We start from the raw sequence: 6396 nt of genomic DNA on the forward strand, positions 1-6396 counted from the left end.
GTTCAGTAATTACGGAGTTTCACCAAGTACCGACGGTTTCAAGTATCACTTATATACTATAATTCGAAGAACATTTATCACAAATTTTGTGTGCTGCTCATGGGTTTATTTACAAAATATTACAACACTTGTTTTATTTTACAGCTTGAAATCATCATAATAACATATTACTTTTTAATTTTATATAAAAAAAAATATTTATAATAAAAAGAAAATACTGAAAAGATCCCTTGCTGATATGCAATACAAACAAGAACAACAAAAACACAAAAGTAAATTAGGATATAATAGCTATTTTTGCCGCTAGATGCCGGCACTCGGCCTTTGCTTTATAATATTTCTTTAATATTATTACTTCAAAGGATATTAATAATGCAATACAAATAAAGTATTAACCCTAAAACCCTATAAAGACAAAAAATATTCATATGGTTCGCGTAACATAATGGTACAGATTTCTCCGTGTATGCAATCATTTTCACAAATAACACAGATTTTATGAAATCAACAAAGCGTTATTAACTTCAATCAGAATGCGAAAATTCAAACCAACTGACTTTTATTCCAACTACAAAAATTAAATCATACTTCTTATATGAGTGAATGGTTCACCCAGGGGTTAATGAGATCAGAATCGGGGTGAATAAGTGTTAACAATTATAAAACACATTCAAAAGCAAAAGTTATTAGTTATTGTTATTTATTTAGTTGCAGTTTTATAAATACATTTATTTTTTATTTTATGCTGTATTCATTGTATTAGTAGTTTGATGTATGTATAAATCATAATAAAAATTCTGCACTTTAATTTAATACCTTTTTTTTTTTCGAACTGGAGTGAGTGAGCTGTTGTGAAAAACCTATAGGAGTGAATGATACTGGAAAAGGTTGAAAAGCACCGTACTAGACTGGAAAGAGTACCTAGCGAGTTTGCCTGGGAATTCGCTATCTTGGAGTTGTGTATGTTTTGTTCCTGGTTGTTGTCAAAACTTGCGAAGGTAAAGAAACAACGCATTTCACAGCCTTTTCTAATCATCATTGATACTTTTACTTCTACGAGATTTGAGAACATATGAAAAAATATTTTTACGTTATTCAGTCATGTTTCTTATTGTGATTACAAATGCGAGTACAAACGCGGAATAATCTTCCATCCGCGTTAAACCCAACCCACACCCCTGTTACTAATACCCACACAAAAACTACTGTTTTATTGTTTATTATTATATACTTGGTATGTCTTGTCATTCTGTACGTGCCTGTTTTTCACTTTATCTGTGTATATTATTAATGTAGTTTTATGTCATTAGATTTTTAAATGTGTTTATATTCGATGTTTGGAATGGAAATTAGGAAGCTTTAGTATTTTTCTTGCACTCTCATGACCGTGATTCAGGCCTGTGAATCCAACTCTAAGCGTGATTGTGATGTAGCACAGTGACATCATACTTTATAGTTCTATTTTGAACAGGTGGAAAGACGGGCTGGGATTTTGGTCTCTTTATCTTTGTATGTTCAGTACATATTAACATTTTAACTTTATTTCAGATAATCAATCAACTCTGGATATACCCAAGCAATCTGTTCATGACACCTAGGTTAAAGTAAAAAGTAATGGCTTATTACAGTTTTCAGTGATATACGTAGAAATATGTAAAGAAACCTGTTTGAAAACTGTATGTTATAATAGGCCTTATATACTGAAGATATGTGTTTATGAATTCAATACGTTTATTGGTCTAACTACCAGTACCAATTTCTCTGGAAGATTATGCAAGTATAAGTTTTGAAATTTAATACTCCTGTTGAATTTTCAACAGTTTGTATATCTACATTCAGTAGATAACCATTTATGCATGTTGTAGGTTTCCCAAAGGTCCAGAGAAAAAGGAAGTTTGTAAAAGATAAGAAGGATCTAATGAAGAGGCACAAAGGCTGGGAGCCCAGACTTTAGAACATGGTGTACAGTCAGTGTACTTTAATTTAGATAAAAACTGGATAAAGTGTTAGGCTACATGATAAAGCTGTTCCTTCTAAGTTCTATTTTCATTCCACCTCCTCATTAGCAAAAAAGTACATCAATGCAATAGTTTTCCCATTGTTTATCTAAATATATATACGTACCTAAATTATTAGTAAATAAGTTTAATGTTAGTGACATTTGAGCCTGCCTTCTGTTGTTATGGGCCAGGTAATGGTGTTAAAATATGCTGTATACATTTTATGCAGAATGAATAACAATTACAGTATGCAGTATAATATGGACATCCTATACAATTATAAGTCCAGGAATAGCTTTCCAATCAAATATTACACTGTTTACTATTATAGTTTAGCTTTATGGTGATCAATCCATTTTATGTTCCAGACAATCAAGCTGTGAAAATTTGAAGACAAATCTAAAGAGGTCCATATCTCCAGAGCAACCACAAAATGATTAGTTTGAACATGCTGTTGACCAGAAACAAGATGGCAATTCATTATTACACAAAATCTTTAGCATTTCCTTTAAATATGCATTCATCAAAATTCTGATTGTCAAGTACATTAAATATTTATACATTTCCCACTTACCAAATATTCAGTTCAAATTATTTAATTCAGCTGTATCTTACTACATTATTTATACTACTGCCCCATAGATCTTGTGAGAATTATCAAATTCATGGTACCTGTAATGAATTATTACATAATTTTAAAACTTTGTCAGCTGTTCAGTTTTCAACAAAAGTATCATGAACTTTGAAGTTTTTAGAGAAATGTATCTAACAAATGACATACCAAAGTTTTAAAAAAATATCTAAAGAAATGTGATTTCCAGAGCCATTTTACATTGACCTATTATGTTTTGTTGACAGCTAGCCAAGTTCAGAAATCCTGGAACAGGATGGTGGCTGCAATCCTTATTCACAACTAATTGATTATTGGCTAAACAAAAGTATGAAAAAATGATATAAAGGATATATTCAAACATCTACTAGACTTTAAGATAAGTATTGTCAAGCTCAGTATACCGTTGTACTATATGTGTACAAAAATCCTTTTAAATACACTATATTTGATAAACAGAATTTTTAAAGAATCATATCAGTTTGAAAAGATTCCACACTAAATTCATAACATGTCAAATAAAACTCTAAATCTTGTTTATACATAACTGAACTTGAAACATTTTATCACTGAAATAACCAAGGTTAATAAAAAAAGAGGTACATACCAACAAAATTAGCATTGAAAATTATTTAAAAAAAAAGCCTAAGCTAAATGAGTTACTACAAACTAAAAGCCATCTATTGACAACTCTTGATATTAACAGTTACTTTGCTACAAATATCAACACTTTAGAAATGTTTGATTTATCAACAGCTGTATAGTGATAACAACTAACAATTGTTCATATGTTTGGTAGTTTTTTCATTATTTTAAGAAACAGTTATATATATATATATATATATATATATATATAAAACACACATTCACACAAACAAGCTCAGACTGACAAATACCAACATATAACGTGTAAATAAAAAAGGTTAATATTTAGACATGCTTCTTTCTCTCTCTCTTTCTTCTCATACAACTATTTAGTCATAATTAATTCAAAAAATATTTATAATTAATTATAAATAAGTATTATGAGGTCATACCTTCTTATTGACAAATATCGCCATCTATACTAATTTCATTTTTTTTAAGTCAACTGACTTTATTGCTAGTGAATGAAAAAACAGTAACATGGTAATATTATAACAGTCTGTTGGCCTTATATATATATCATTCATATTAAAATTGACAAAATTACCATACAAACATTTATAGTGTATTTTTCTAAAGGTCCTTAACAAATAACATTATCATTTTTATTGATTTCTATGCACGAAAAAAAACAAAACAGATATAATAATTGGACATCTCCACTGCATTTGTTTTAATACACTTTAGATTTTAATGTTATAATGTATGTACATATTAATTAACTATATTTGTTTATTAATTTTTGACAGTTACCACTGTACAGTACTAATTACTCTGGAAGATTATACAAGTATAAGGTTTAAATTTTGCAAATTTCTGATTCTTCCAAGTTATAGCATACATATAGGGGTTGGACGAAAAAATTAGAAACAGTTAGCAGAAGTGGTTTGAAATAACGCGTGGTTCTAGCTTATGCTGTGAGAACTTCCTCAGTTCTTTATAATAGGGAATCCGTAAGTTCCCGAAAAGTTGTGCTGAGAAATTAGGTTCCATTCCTCGAAGTCACTGTGTAACATAAAGCTCGGCTGTCTCATTTATGGTTGATGTTCTTCCAACCACTAGTACTTTTACCTGATGAGACTTAGGTTAATCACCATGATGTAATAACCTTTGACATTGTTCCTCTTGCAAAGCCAATAAGTTTTGCAATTTGATTCCCCAAAGCACTTACAATCTGCCCCTTTTGAAAGTCAGTTAAGCCACGCTTGTTTTCTATGTTGTTTGAAACTACTGTGGAATAGGGCTTAAATATACTTAAATAACTCAGTTCTACCTGTCTGAGACATCATGGGAATAACAACTTAAGCAGTCAGTTAATGATATAGTTCATTTAACATTTGGGAAAGAATGAGTACATCTTTAAGCAGGTATTTTTATTTTTTTTACTAACCCCTTTATGTATAGAAATGTATGTGTATAACTTACAACTTCTTTATTAATATTAAATGTTTATTCATTGCAATATGTTTATCAGTCATACATTAGTATGTTATACATATATATATAGCAAACCTTAGTGTCTGTCTGATTGTTCATCTGTCTCCCGTTTATGCTGGCCTTTTTCCATGCTGCATTTGAAAAGCTCAACATTCAATTTTGAAATGAAGGGAGAACATTCATGCTGATGTTCATGCCAAATTTTATTTCGCAAGTAGAATATTCAACACTAAGTTGTGAGGAGTTAATCACACTATCATTCACATTTTAAAATGTGATGTAACTTGAAAAATAAAAATGTAGATTTACCGTGTTATTTTTGAGCGGCTCCTAGCATGACTGAAATGCTTAACGATTACTTTTCGCAGTGGGTGGTATAAGGAGCTCAGAGCTTTGGCTCCAAGTGAAACCAAGAGTGCAACACAATTAACCTTTTTAAAGTCCATGAAATAATTTAAATTGTAGATTAAGTTAAACTTTCGCTGTCACTGGGGACGGGTACTTTTGCTCGTTCACAAATAGATTCATGATAACAGAACATTAAGGAAATATAATCATTTATTAAGCTACTGCATTTCATTTTACCCCAATTTTCAGCAGTATATCTGTAAAACAAGAGATTCTTGAAGAAACCTTGGGGTGAAGGATTGAACAATAAAAATTGTATTCTAAAATTAGAGGTCTTATCTGTGTATTGTCAAAATTATATAGAAGATTCTGAGATAAAATAGTATCCTCTGAACGTTGCACCGTTTCATGAAAATTGGTTCCAGTAGAAGTTAACTTATGACAGTGAGCACAAAAAACATAATGTGGTTGTACAGCTGTTAAAAACTGTGAATCTCTGTCAGACAATGCTTTCTTTGTGAACAACAAGGAAACTTTTCCCTTTGTACAGACCTTCTTTTTTTATTTGTAACATTAATGATGTAGCATGTATGTAATTTTCTGCATCAGTTGAAGTGTTGCCTTTAGCTAGATAGAATAAGTATTAAGTTTTTCCAACAGACAAAACATTGATTATATGTAAAAATATCTTGACATGACATAATATAGAACTTGACTACATATCTCACAGTTCTCGTATTAGAAACGTAAAATTAGATACTCTAGTTTAGGGAATCCCATTTTATATTAGACATACAGTTTTAACATGGGAAATAATAATAATACATCATTTTTACTAAAGGCTAAAAATATGAAGTAAGACTTTCCTAAATTATTGACCCCCTGCTGACTCAATGGTACATCTGAGGGCTTATAACACTAAAAATCGGGTTTCAATACCCTTGGTGGGCAGAGCACAGATAGTCCATTATGTGTCTTTATGCAACAAACAAACCCAAATTGTATTTGATATATAGTAGTAGTAGTAGTACCATCTGCTAGCCACATTTAAATTAACTGTTATTTCCTAATTTTTTTTTTTTAACAAAGCAAGTTTTTGAACTACTCATTATAACAATTAATTTTCCTTAAAATTATTGAAACCAATTAATTATTCTAAGGTACTTTATTTAAGCTGCCTAAGTCCATATCATAATTATTATTATTGCCAATTTTTTTCTTTCAAATTGTGTTATTTTGTACTAGAATATTCAGCAAACCCCAAATCAATTCAAAAGTAATAGAAAATATGAAAGATATACAAATTATAACAAATTTAAAATGTTATCTATATATATATATATATATATATATATA

At 29.9% G+C, this 6396-nt stretch overlaps 1 long non-coding RNA gene across 6 annotated transcripts in view; it reads left to right on the forward strand.

The window, feature by feature from the left end:
- The first annotated feature begins 915 nt into the window (after nt 1–915).
- LOC111087385 overlaps nt 916–6396 on the forward strand; it is a 5859-nt gene continuing 378 nt past the window's right edge. Inside the window, exons 1-3 of one of the 6 annotated variants that reach the window (XR_002612085.1) lie at nt 916–998; nt 1866–1967; nt 2859–2938. This is a non-coding gene — a long non-coding RNA (uncharacterized LOC111087385). The other 5 variants (XR_002612087.1, XR_002612084.1, XR_002612086.1 and 2 more) reach the window with 5 other exon arrangements.

Source organism: Limulus polyphemus, unplaced genomic scaffold (genome assembly GCF_000517525.1).
Source record: "Limulus polyphemus unplaced genomic scaffold, Limulus_polyphemus-2.1.2 Scaffold2087, whole genome shotgun sequence".
NCBI classification, from domain to species: domain Eukaryota; kingdom Metazoa; phylum Arthropoda; class Merostomata; order Xiphosura; family Limulidae; genus Limulus; species Limulus polyphemus.